At 38.7% G+C, this 14157-nt stretch overlaps 1 non-coding gene across 1 annotated transcript; it reads left to right on the forward strand.

The window, feature by feature from the left end:
• Nucleotides 1–7322: 7322 nt before the first annotated feature.
• Nucleotides 7323–7429, forward strand: LOC121206915 (small nucleolar RNA R71). The gene has a single exon (XR_005902086.1). It is a non-coding gene; the product is annotated as a small nucleolar RNA R71 (small nucleolar RNA).
• The last annotated feature ends 6728 nt before the right edge of the window (nt 7430–14157 follow it).

Below are 14157 nucleotides of genomic sequence, written 5' to 3' on the forward strand. Positions count from 1 at the left end.
CAAGTGTACCTATCGAACAGTAGTATAGCTTTAGCAAGACCGGATTGTTGAACCCAAAGGAACTAAAAGTACTAGTAATGACTGTCTTTTTATTATCTAGCCTAAAAACAGAGGGGTTTGGTTTTAACTAACTAATTATCTAAACTAAGAATTCACAGAAAGTAGAATTGGAGGATTACTTTTGGAAAATGATTGAATTAAGACAATACCTAAGGAAAAATCCACCTAGACTATACTTGTTATTCTGGCTCCGAATCGGACGATTTATTCATTTAACTTGTCCTGTAGAGATCCCTAAGTTATGTTATTATCCCTGTTCAGTACTAATAACGTCTAATCCCTAGATTTAATAGTTGAGACTTTTCTCTAATTAACACCGTAGGGTTGCATTAACTCGATCTATGGATCCCCTTATTAGGTTTCACCCTAATCTGGCAAAATCTTGTCACCCTATGTCTAGACGCGCAATCAACTCCGCTTAATTATGACAAATGTACTCTTAGACAGGGTATATTCCTCATCTGAATAAGAGCTTATCTTGAATCAGTATCCTGGGATATCAAAACAAGAATTAAGAACACGTAATTAAGAACAAGTTAAATATTTATCATACAATTCAGAAAATAATAACAAGATTCGTCTTAGGTTTCATTTTCCTTAGGTATTTAGGGGATTTAGTTCATAACTAAAAATGAAAACATCTCAGAAGAATAATGAATACAAAACATAAAGAAAACCCAAAACTCTTGAAGGGAAATTGAGAGGAGATCTTCAGTCTTGATGGTGATTCCGGCTTCTGAGATGGATCAATCGACTTTCCTTGAGCAGTTCCCTGCCTCCTTCTCTCTGTGTCCCTTTACTCTTCCTCTAGGGTGTATTTATAGGCTTTGGAATGCCTAGGAACCCTCAAAATTAGCCTTTTCTGAATTGGACTCAACTTGGGCTCGGCAGGGACACGCCCGTGTGAGTCATGCTTCGATTCTGCCAGATTGACACGGCCGTGTGGTATGCCCATGTAAGAAAGTCCAGGCCATGTTGATTTTGTACTTTGGCCCATTTCTCATCGTTTCCTTCGCTCTCCTATGCTCACCTAAGTATTAAACATGAAATTAAGGCATTAGGAGCATCGAATTCACCAATTCTAAGGAAAAATCATTCATAAAATGCGTTAAGCATGGGGTAAAAATATGTATAAATTACAGTTTATCAAATAACCCCACACTTAAGCATTTGCTTGTCCTCAAGCAAAATTCTCAACTCATATTCAAAATAAATTCTTCTTAACCTATAATTTCTATCGATAATATCTCAAAATAATCCATAGGTAATCATACATTGAAAATTCAACTGAAAGGATATCAAAGTTTCAAACATTCCAAGTTGAGTATTTAATCATGCAAAACTTTAGGCATCTCCCCTTATCTAAGTGGTTACCTCGATTTGAAATATCACAGAGTTTATCATCCTCACTAAAGATTCACTCAAATCACTCAAAGTGTTTAAGGACAATGTAAGTAGCATTATCAGTCAATATGAAAAGTTATTACCATAGGCTTGGATAAAAATCACATCTCCACTAATATAATTTGAGATGATCCATCAATCAGAAGGTCTTTACAGGGTTGTAACGTGGTTTTGGTTGGGGGGTGTGGTCACAAGTTGAAAGAAATGGTTAGAATTGAGATTGAATTGAAAAATCACTTAACTAGAAAAAGATTTAATCATCACTTGCATACAACAGAGCTTTTCTCAGAATATGGAATTTAACTTTTTTAGCTCAGAAGATTACTACTAGTAATATTATACATTTTTTTTATTTTTTTAGAACAAGTTTAATTACAAAATAGAATAAAACATAGTTAAGCAACTATTTCAATTCAAATCTCGACAAAAATAGGGATCAAATTAATTTAGGAGATTTCAACAATAATGGGTTAAGGGTTAATATGAAGGGTAATACAAGAAATGGCTTGTTAGCTCAACGGGGTTTACAAAGGGTTAATCGTGGAGGTAGGCTTTTCATGGCGTGAGTGGGTTAATCCTAAGTGTCTTTCTCATTTTGACATATCAAATCAAATAGTGTGGTCTTGACATGCATAATCAAGCAAGTTCTAGAATAACAGTTCAATATTGATGCACTCAAAGCAATAATAAAAGTGAGCATGAAAGAATTAATATATGCTCAAAAGGCTCAAAAATCTCACAATAATTATGGCTTTTTGATGTTTAAAACTTGTGAATTCCAACTCAAAGTAATACCTAAACTTTGGGGAAACAACTTAAATTTTTAAATTCTTAAAAATCAACTTATCATGCTTGATTCTCTAATGTCTTAAAGTTTAAACAATCAATGCATAAATGCCTATGTTTTAATTCAAGACATATTAATCAAAATCATAAATCAATCAAAATTTATCCTAAATATGATATGAGAGCTTTTCAAGAGAACAAGGCAGTCATTCAGGGATTTTTCTGATAGTAAAATGAATACCCCCCACACTTAAGTTGTACATTGTTCTCAATGTACAAAGATAGATATAAGAATATAAAAATAAGATAGGGAGAGGAGTGAAACTTCCTGAGTGATGAATGAATTTCTTTGAACTGAAGCTTTGGAGAATAGTCGGTGTGAGGGTGGACAAGGATACTCCGGCGGTGGTAGAGGTTCATTAGTCCATAAGTCCTGTGCCAAAAGAATATTATATCTGAAGTTGGTTATGATCGTGGTCGAGTAGGACATGGCAGTCATGGAGAACCTTTCCCAGTAGAGTTTGGAGTTCCTGAGTAATAGTGAGCTGTGGAGCTCTTTATAACTATGATAGAATCAGTAACACTTTTAAGAAATATATAAGGAAGGGTAAGTACTCAATAGGAATTAGCCAAAATTAAAAATTGTAAAATAATAATTATAAGTCCTAATAAAAATAAGGTGAAAGAAAAATAAAAAGTAGTCTTAAAATAAAATAAAAGTAAAAACATAAAATAATAAATAAATGTTTTTAAACATCTTCATCACTAAATGGTTCGCGAGGTGGGGGTAGCAATGAGATGTTGAGGTGCTGACAAATCTGTTGTAGAGTAGCATCAATGTTGTCAAATCGTTGAAAACACTGCTGCTCGAATCGAGTGAGGCGCTCAAAGATGTCAGCATATGAAGCCGCCGCATAAACTGGACGAGAGAGTGGTGGTGGCTGAGATGGTGGGTCCTCGTGCTGTGGGTGGACATCATCAATAATGTCCTCGGGGGCCTCCTCCTCGGTAGATTGGGCGAGACGATATTGAGGAGGGTAGGTTCCTTGGTGCTTTTCGATCATCCTCATGCTAAGCATGCTCGAGATGCCTTGTGGAAACATCTGGCCAATGAGGGTCAAGGATGATTCTTGGGCCGTGGTGCTATAGAGCCTAAAGTGGTGGGCCAACCGAGTAACATAGGGGCCAATGGAGATGACTCCCTTCCTATGCCGCTCCGTCTGGTGCTAAATTGCGAGGGCAATAAAATAGGCAAGGTCAATGACGTACCCATGCGACATATACCATAGAAAGTAGGCGTCATGAGTGTTGACGACGTCGGTGCTCTCTTGCCTTCCTGTAATCGTGTGGGCTAAAATGGCATATAGGTACCTCAGGGATGAAGGGAGAGCGACTGCCTTAGAGCGGCTAGGATTGTAGGTGGCTGCGCCTGGTACTAGTGCGTCCCAGCATCGTGAAGGAGAATGATGAATGTGGCGATTGAGAGCATGTACGTCATTCTCTTCCTTGAATTCCTCCGTATATAAACCCAGTGTAGTACTAAATTTTAGGACGCTTAGCTGGCAGACTAATCCGCCTAGGTGAAATTGGACCGTACCAGGATCATCGTAGTTCATCATTACGGTCTGAAGATGAAATGTGGAGCATAATTCCATCATAAACTCGAGATACGTCAGCTCGATGATCCCAAAGAAAAGCACCCGAGGGTCAGTGGTTAGGAGGGCCCGAATCGCATCAGCCAACTGAACTTGTTCTATTACAACCCAGTTGATGCAGCGACCTACAATTAAAGTAGGGCCCGAAGTATTTGGAAGAATACTTCTTGGGGCCCGATGGGGAACCTCAGGAAAGGGTGACGAACTTCCGCGGTAGGACCCGAGGAAGATAACGCTCCCTTCCTTTTCTTTGAAGTAGGGACAGCGGCCTTTTTACCACGTGGAGATGACATTTACACCTGCAAGTGGAAACATCAATTCATCTTGAAGAGTAGACAAGGAAAAAAATGCGACTAAATTCGAAGAGAAAAATGCATAAATATGTTCAGCCACAACTACTAAGTTTAACTAAAACAATAAGTTCAATGACCTATTTTTGTGGCATTAGCATGGTGATATAAGCAAAAATGGCAAAGAATGGAATGCAACATATTATATGAATGAACAGAAATGTCAACACAAGAAACATGAAAATTTCAACTATCCTAACCATGAATATGCACTTCTAACTAATCAAATGGAGTAGAGAAATCAAGTAATGAGTAAGAATTTGAACATGAAAAAGATGATAACTTGCTCTATAAATGAAATTTAAGTGATAGAAAGATGAAAATAAAATGAACAATATAGATTACTATGATAAATAGCATTATAAATTAATGAAATAAAAGAGAAAGGAGTAAACAAACGCTAAAGGAGATAGATTGGGTGTTGAAAATGAAGTTGGAAGTGGTGCACGGGCGTGGCGGGGAGAGCGTGTGGGCTTGGAGCGGCTAGGGTTGGGGTTTTTGGGTGAAGAAGACAATGAATAATGCAGCCTATTTATAGACTTTGGGGCACACGGCCATAGAGCACACCCGTGTTCCCAAATTTTTTTGCCCGTGTGACTCGCGAATTTTGATTTTGGGCGCGTCTGAACATTTAGTCCATGCCCGTGTTCTTTGGGCATGTGGGTGCACACGGCCATGTCGCACGATCATGCCTGGCTTCATTTGCTTCTCCCACGCCCGTGTATATAGGCCCACACCCGTATTAGTTTAACAAATTCGACCACGGTTGCTTGGCACGGGTGTGTCAAACATCCGTGTTAATTTGATAGGTTCGGCCAAGGGTTCTAGACACGGGCATGTCTAACGCCCGTGTTGTTTTGCCAGGTTCGTCCACGGCCATGTCGCACAATCGTGGTGATTTATTGTAGCTCCTATTGGGGAAATCTTTGCCTTGTTTTCACATGGCCCTCAACACGCCCGTGTGATTGGCCGTGTCTAGGTGGTAAACCTGTATTCAAGAGCTCCGTTAGTAAGTTAGGTGTTAAACACTAAAATTTAAAGAAGTTAATACAGTTAGTGCTCGGGTTGCCTCCCAAGAAGCGCTTATTTATAGTCTAAGCTCGACTTACCTTTCTATTGAATGGTTATGGGGGTTCGAGGAGTTTATACTCCTCATTCCTGCTATCCATCTTATCAAAATAAGGGTTTAGACGGATATTTTTTACCTTAAAAGTGCCGAACTTGGGATGACTTACCTCGACTGTACCGAATGGGAAAATACTAAGTACCATAAGAGGGACATCTTCATTTGGTTTGGTAGTGACAATGTGAGGATCCGCAACATCTAATAAAACTCTATCTCCAACCTTAAGTTGATTTGGAAAGGTATTGAGCTCATTGTGGCGTAGTTTTGGTTTATCGTGTGTTTCGATTTATGCGTCCGCCATTCATCTAGCTCCTTGACTTGTAGCCTTTGATCTTCATGAATAGGTCCTCTACTATTGCTTGAGAATGGCTCATGTGCTTCCTTCAGACTCATTTCTTGCAAAATAGGTTGCACCATATTGTCAGTTTTAATAGAATGGTCTAAACAATCACCTTCAATTTTCGATGTGTTGCTAGAATTACGAGCTTGAAGGGTGATTGTTTCATCTCCCACATGAAGTGTGAGCTCACCTGTGCCAAAAAGGGCCTTCCTAAAATCAAAGGAGTGTTGCTATCCTCCTCTATGTCTAAAACAATGAAGTCAACAGGAAATATAAATTTATCGATTTTAACTTGTACATCTTCAATAATACCCCTAGGAAATCTTACAGTTTTATCTACTAATTGAATGCTCATCCTAGTCTGTTTAGGTTTCCCAAGACCTAATTGTTTGAGCATTTTTTAGGGCATGACGTTAATACTAGCCCCTAAATCAGCTAATGCATTATTAACATCTATACTACCAATTAAGCAAGGAATCATAAAACTCCCTGGATCTTTTAGTTTGTTGGGTAGTTTATTCTGTAGAATAGCTGAGCAAACTGCGTTTAGCTCCACATGCGACGCCTCGTCCAACTTCAGCTTATTTGTTAAAAGCTCCTTTAAAAATTTCGTTGTGTTTGGCACCTGCGATAAAGCTTCAATAAAAAGTAAGTTAATGTGTAAGTTTTTTAAGAGTTTAAGGAATTCACCAAATTGTTCATCTGAGCAGTCTTTCCTTGTTGCGTTGCGGTATGGCACACGAGGTTTATATTTGACATTCACTGATTTGTTTTTATTATGACCTACCTCATCTTGATCTCTACTCACCACAGTTTCTTGCTTCGGTTCTGGCTCAGGCTCAACCAATTCTTCTTCATCTTGAACATTAATCGCGTTGATCTGTTCCCTTGGGTTGGGTTCAGTATTACTTGGCAAGCTACCTTGTGGTTGTTCGAAGATTAGCTTGGACAGCTGGCCTACATGCATTTCGAGCCCTTGGATTGATGCTTGTTGATTCTTAAGTGTTGTCTCAGTATTCTGGAAATGAGTTTCTGACACCGATATAAACTTTGAGAGCATCTCTTCAAGGTTCGGCTTCTTTTCCTATTGGTAGAGTGGTTGTTGTTAGCCTGGAGGTGGTCTCTGGTTTCCTTGGCCTCCCCTTGAGAAATTTGGGTGGTTCCTCCAACCTGTATTGTAAATGTTACTATATGGATTGTTTTGAGATCGAGAATTATTACCCATGTAATTTAACTGCTCGTTATCCATGTTGTGGCCATAAGGTTGGTATTCTAAATTGCTTGATCCACCTCCATTTGCTTCGTACTACATTACTAGGTGAACCTGTGAAGAACTAAGAAAACCATCAATTTTCTTATTCAAGAGTTCTACCTGATTAGAGAGCATGGTGATCAAATCGACGTTATAAACACCGACTGTTTTTGTTGGCTTTGTCCTCATGACTTGCCACTGATAGTTATTCAATGACATCTCCTCTATAAACTCATAAGCATCTTCAGGTGTTTTATTATTGATGGTTCCGCTAGAAGTCGCGTCAACCATTTGTCGAGTCAAAGGATTCAGGCCATTATGGAATGTTTGAACCTGAAGCCAAAGCGGTAACCCATTGTGAGGGCACCTTCTCAGTAAGTCCTTATATCTCTCTCATGCATCGTAAAGAGTTTCTAAGCTCGCCTGTACAAATGAAGAGATATCATTACGTAATTTAGCCGTTTTAGCCGGCGGAAAATATTTTAGTAAAAATTTTTCAGTTATTTGTTCCCAAGTAGTAATTGACCCTCGTGGTAACGAGTTCAACCATTGTTTAGCTTTGTTCCTCAATGAAAAAGGGAATAGCCAAAGACGAATGGCATCATCAGAAACACCATTAATTTTAAATGTATCGCATAGTTCCAAAAAGTTTGCTAAGTGAGTGTTGGGATCCTCATCCTACAAACCATCAAACTGAACAAATTTTTGTATCATTTGAATAATGTTAGGTTTTAGTTTAAAAGTATTTACAGCAACAATAGGTCTAACTATGCTCGATTCAGTTCCTGTTAAAGAAGGTTTAGCATAATCATACATAGTGCGTGAAGCAGGATTTTGATTAATCGCAGTTGCAGGAGGTAGCTGATTGTCTTGGTTTTCAGCCATCTCTTCAGTTGGGGGTTCAGTATCATTCTCTTGCTCGTTCTCTATGTATATTAAGCTTCACCTTATTTCACTTTGTTTCTGCGAACTGTGCGATCGATTTCTTTGTCAAAGAGTAGTGGTCCGAACCTAACGATTTATTCATTTAATTTGTCCCGTAGAGATCCCTAAGTTATGTTATTATCCCTATTTAGGACTAATAATGTCTAATCCCTAGATTGAATAATTGAGACTTTTCTCTAATTAACACCCTAGGATTGCATTAACTCGATCTATGGATCCCCTCATTAGGTTTCACCCTAATCCGGCAAAATCTCGTCACCCTATGTCTAGGCGCGCAATCAACTCCACTTAATTATGACAAATGTACTCTTAGATAGGGTCTATTCCTCCTCTGAATAAGAGCTTATCTTGAATCAGTATCCTGGGATATCAAAACAAGAATTAAGAACAAGTTAAATATTTATCATACAATTTAGAAAATAATAACAAGATTCGTCTTAGGTTTCGTTCCCCTTAGGTATTTAGGGGATTTAGTTCATAACTAAAAACGAAAACATCTCAGAAGAATAATGAATACAAAACATAAAGAAAACCCAAAACTCCTAAAGGGAAATTGAGGGGAGATCTTTAGTCTTGATGGTGACTCCAGCTTCTGAAATGGATCAATCGGCTTCCCTTGAGCAGTTCCCTGCCTCCTTCTCTCTGTGTCCCTTTCCTCTTCCTCTAGGGTGTATTTATAGGCTTTGGAATGCCTAGGAACCCTCAAAATTAGCCTTTTCCAAATTGGACTCAACTTGGGCTCGGCAGGGACACGCCCGTGTAAGTCGTGCTTCAATTCTGCTAGATTGACACGGTAGTGTGGTATGCCGTGTGAGGAAGTCCAGGCCATGTTGATTTCGTACTTTGGCCCATTTTCTCAATTTTTGGCTCGTTTCTCGATCCTTTCACTCTCCTATGCTCACCTTGGTATTAAACATGAAATTAAGGCTTAGGAGCATCGAATTCACCAATTTTAAGGAAAAATCATTCAAAAAATGCGTTAAGCATGGGGTAAAAATATGTATAAATTACGGTTTATCAATGGCCGTGGGCGAACCTACCAAAACAACACGGGCGTAAGACACGCCCGTGCCTAGAAACATTGGTCGAACCTATCAAATTAACACAGGTGTGCGACACACCCGTGCCAAACAACCGTGGGCGAACTTGCCAAAACAACACAGGCGTGGGAGAAGCGAACAAGGACGGACACGATGGTGCGATACAGCTGTGTGTACCAACACGCCCAAGGTACATGGGCGTGGGGAAATTGTCAGCCGTGCCCAAATTCAAAATTCGCGAATCACACGGGTAAAAATTAGGGAACATGGGCATGTTCCCTAGCCGTGTGTCCCAAAATCTATAAATACCCTTCACTATTCATCATCTTCTTCACCCAAAATCCCTAGCCCTAGCCGCTGCAAGTCCACACGGCCTCCCTGCCACGCCCGTGCGCCGTTTCCAACTCCATTTTCGACGCCCATTTTCATCTTTTTAGCATTTGTTTACTCTTTTCTCTTTTATTTTACTGATTTCTAATGCTATTTATCATAGTAATCTGCAATTTTCATGTTATTTTCATCTTTCTATCACTCAAATTTCATATCTAGAGTAGTCATCATCTTTTTCATGTTGAAGTTCTTAGTCATTGCATGATCTTTCTGCTCCATATGACTAGTTTAAAGTGAATAGTTATGGTTAGGTTAATAGAAATACTCATACCTTTTGGGTTGACATTTTCCATCAATAAAATATGCTACATAAAATTATTTTCCTTTTTTTTTTTGAAACTCATACTATTATCATGCTAATGATACACCATAAAATTAATTGTTTTGATTAAGTTTGCTAGTAGTTGTGACTGAAGTTATTAGTTTTAATTTATGACTTTTGCCTTTTTGTAAAAATTTGTTTTTGTCTTACCTTGAACATTTATCACGACGAAATAATGGTTTTGCTTGTAGGTATACCATGTCGTCTTCACGAGGAAAGAAAGTCACCGTCCCTGCTTTGAAGAAATGGAAGGGGTTGTCATCTTCCTCGGTTCCTACCGCGAAAATTCATCACCTTTTCTTGTAGTTCCCCATTGGGCCCCAAGAAGAACTTTTCCAGATTCTACGGGTCGACCCTTGGAAGTGGGCTACTGTATAGACTGGGCCGCTCTAGAACAAGTCCAACTCGAGGATGCAATTCGGGCCCTCCTCACCATCGATCCTTAGGGGCTTTTCTTTGAGATTGTTGAGCCGAGATATCTCGAACTCACGATGGAACTCTACTCAACATTCCATCTTCAGACTGTGATAGCCCGCTTTGATGACCCGGAAACAATCTAATTTTGCCTCGGCGGTCTAGTCCACCAATTGAACGTACCAGAGTTCAGAATCGCACTGGGCCTTTACCCTGAGGAGTTCATGGAGGAGAATGAACTCCACGCTCTTAATCGCCACATCTATCACTCTTCTTTACAGTGTTGGAACACCCTCGCCCCCGGCGTTGCCTCCTACAATCCTAGCTGCTCCAAGGTATCGGCTCTCTCTCTATCTCTGAGGTATTTATACGCCATTTTGGCTCACACGTTAACAGGAAGGCGAGAGAGCACTGGCGTCGTCAACACTCACGATGCCTACTTTCTATGGTGTATGTCGCATGGGCTCTTCATAGACCTTGCTTATTTCATTGCCCTCGCCATTCAACATCAGACGGAGTGGCATAGGAAGGGGGTCATCTCCATTGGCCCCTATGTGACACGATTGGCTCGGCACTTCGGGCTCCTCAACACAACAGCTCAATCATCCTCCACACTCTCATGGGCCAGATGTCCCCACAAGGCATCTCTAGCATGCTAAGTATGAGGATGATCGAGAAACGATATGGCACCTTACCTCCTCAATATCGTCTCGCCCAATCCACTGTAGGCCCCCGAGGACATTACTGATGATGTCCCTTCACGTCACGAGGACCCACCGTCTCAGCCACCACCTCCTTCTCGTCCAGTTCATGCGGCGGCTTCATACGCTGACATCTCTGAGTGCCTTACCTGATTCGAGCAATAGTGTTTTCAGCACTTCAATAACATTAATGCTACTTTACAGCAAATTTGTCAGCACCTCCACATCTCATCGCCACCCCCACCTCACGAACCATCTAGCGATGAAGATGTTTAAAAACTTTTATTTATTATTTTATGTTTTTACTTTTATTTTATTTTAAGACTACTTTTTATTTTTCTTTCACCTTATTTTTATTAGGACTTATAATTATTATTTTATAATTTTTAATTTCGACTAATTAATATTGAGCACTTACTCTTCCTTATATATTTCCTAAAAGAGTTCCTGATTCTATCACAGTTATAAAGAGCTCCAAAGCTCACTATTACTCAGGAACTTGAAACTCCACTTGGAAAGGTTCTCCACGACTACCATGTCCTTCTCGACCACGACCATAGCTACCACCAGATTTAATATTCTTTTGGCGCAGGACTTATGGACTAATGAACCTCTACCACCGCCGGAGTATCCTTCTCCACCCTCACGCCGATTATTCTCCAAAACTCCATTTCAAGGAAATTCATTCATCACTCAGGAAGTTTCACTTCTCTCTCTATCTTATATTTATATTCTTTTCCATATATCTATCTTTGTACATTGAGGGCAATGTACATCTTAAGTGTGGGGGGTATTCATTTCACTGTCAAAAAAATCCCTAAATGATTTCCTTGTTCTCTTGAAAAGCTCTCATATCATGTTTAGGATAAATTTTCATTGATTTATGACTTTTATTGATATATCTTGAATTAAAAAATAGGCATTTATGCATTGATAGTTTAAACTTTAAGTCATTAGGGAATCAAGCATGATAAGTTGATTTTTGAAGAATTAAAAACTTTTAGGTTGTTTCCCTAAGTTTAGGTATTATCTTGAGTTGGAATTCACAAGTTTAAACATCAAAAAGCCATAATTTTTGTGAGATCTTGAGCCTTTAGAGCATCTATTATTTCTTTCATGGTCACTTTCATTATGAGTGCGTCAGTATTGAATTGTTATTCTAGAACTTGCTTGATTATGCATGTCAAGACCACACCATTTGATTTGATATGTCAAAATGATAAAGGCACCTAAGTTTAACCCACTCACTCCATAAAAGCCTACCTTCACAATTAATCCTTAGTGAACCCCTTTGAGCCTAACAACCCATTCATTACTTTACCCTCAATATTAACCCATAACTCATTATTGTTGAAATTTCCTAAATTAATTTGATCCCTATTTTTTTCGAGATTTGAGTTGGAATAATTGCTTAGCTATGTTTTATTCTATTTTTTAATTTGGCTTGTTCTGAAAAAAAAATACATGTATACATATTAGTAGTAGTGATCTTCTGAGATAAAGAAGTTAAATTCCATATTCTGAGGAAAAGCTCTGTTGTACGCAATTGATGACTAGCCATTTTTCTAGTTAGGCAATTTTTCAATTCAATCTCAATTCTAACCCTTTCTGTCAGTTTGTGACCACACCCTCTAACCAAAGCCACGTTACAACCCTCTAAAGACCTTTTGATTGATGTTTCATCTCAATTTATAGTGGTGGAGATTTGATTTTCATGCAAGCCTATGGTAATGACTCTTTATTATTGACAATTAAGTAATTCATTTATTGTCCTTAAACACCTCGAGTGATTTGAGTGAATCTTTAGTGAGGATGTGAAACTCTGTGATATTTTGAATCAAAGGTAATTACTTAAATGAGGGAAGACACCTATGTTTTCATGATAAAATGCTCAACTTGGAATGTTTGGAACTTTAATGTTCTTTCAGTTGAATTTTCAATGTATGTGATAAACCGTTATTTATACATATTTTTACCCCATGCTTAACGCATTTTATGGATGATTTCTCCTTAGATTTGGTGAATTCGATGCTCCTAATGCCTTAATTTCATGTTTTATACATAGGCGAGCATAGGAGAGCAAAAGGAAGTAGAAACGGGCCAAAAACGGAGAAAATGGGCCAACGCACAAAATCAACACGACCTGGACTTCCTCACATGGGTAGACCACACGGTCGTGTCAATTTGGCAGAATCAAAGCAAGACTCACACAAGTAGAACACACACCCATGCCATTCTAACAGGCTCGAGCATAGCCTGAAGTAAATGCACACGGGCGTGTCACACGGGGTGTCCTTGCCGAGCCCAAGTTTAGTCCAATTCAGAAAAGGCCAATTTTGAGGGTTCTTAGGCATTCCAAAGCCTATAAATACACCCTAGAGGAGGAGGAAAATACACACGGAGAAAGAGGTAGGGAACTGCTAAAGGAAAGCTGATTGATCCATCCAGAAGCCGAATTCATCATCAAGACTGAAGATCTTCCCTCAATTTCCCTTCAGGAGTTTTGGGTTTTCTATATGTTTTGTATTCAATATTCTTCTGAGATGTTTTCCTTTTTATTTATGAACTAAATCCCCTAAATACCTAAGGAGAATGAAACCTAAGACGAATCTTGTTATTATTTTCTGAATCGTATGATAAATATTTGGCTTGTTCTTAATTATGTGTTCTTAATTCTTGTTTTGATATTCCAGGATATTAAATCAAGTTAAGCTCTTATTCAGAGGAGGAATAGACCCTGTCTAAGAGTACAATTGTCATAATTAAACGGAGTTGATTGCGCGCCTAGAGATAGGGTGACAAGATTTTGCCAGATTTAGATGAAACCTAATAAGGGGATCCATAGATCGGGTTAATGCAACCTTAGGGAGTTAATTAGAAAGAGATTTCAATTATTCAACCTAGGGTTAGACATTGTTAGTCTTGAGAGGGATAATAATATAACTTAGGGATTTCTACGGATCAAGCCAAATGAATAAATCATTCGATTCAGAGTCAAATAACAAGTGAAGTCTAGGTGGATTTTTCCTTAGGTATTGTCTTAATTCAATCGTTTTTCCAAAAGTAATTCCCCAATTCTATTTTCTGTGATTTCCTAGTTTAGTTAATTAGTTAGTCAAAACAAACCCCATTATTCTTAGGCTAGATAATAAAAAGACAGTCATTACTAATACTTTTAGTTCCTTTGGGTTCGACAATCTGGTCTTGCTAAAGCTATACTACTGTTCGATAGGTACACTTGCCTTCATCGTGATAATAGTTAGTTTCAAGAGCGACTCATTATAAATTTATAAAACTTATCACACGAATATCACAATCAAGTTTTTAGCGCCATTGCCAGGAAATTAAGATATTAGGAACACTCAATTTTTA

This window comes from Gossypium hirsutum, chromosome A09 (genome assembly GCF_007990345.1).
Source record: "Gossypium hirsutum isolate 1008001.06 chromosome A09, Gossypium_hirsutum_v2.1, whole genome shotgun sequence".
Lineage (NCBI taxonomy): Eukaryota > Viridiplantae > Streptophyta > Magnoliopsida > Malvales > Malvaceae > Gossypium > Gossypium hirsutum.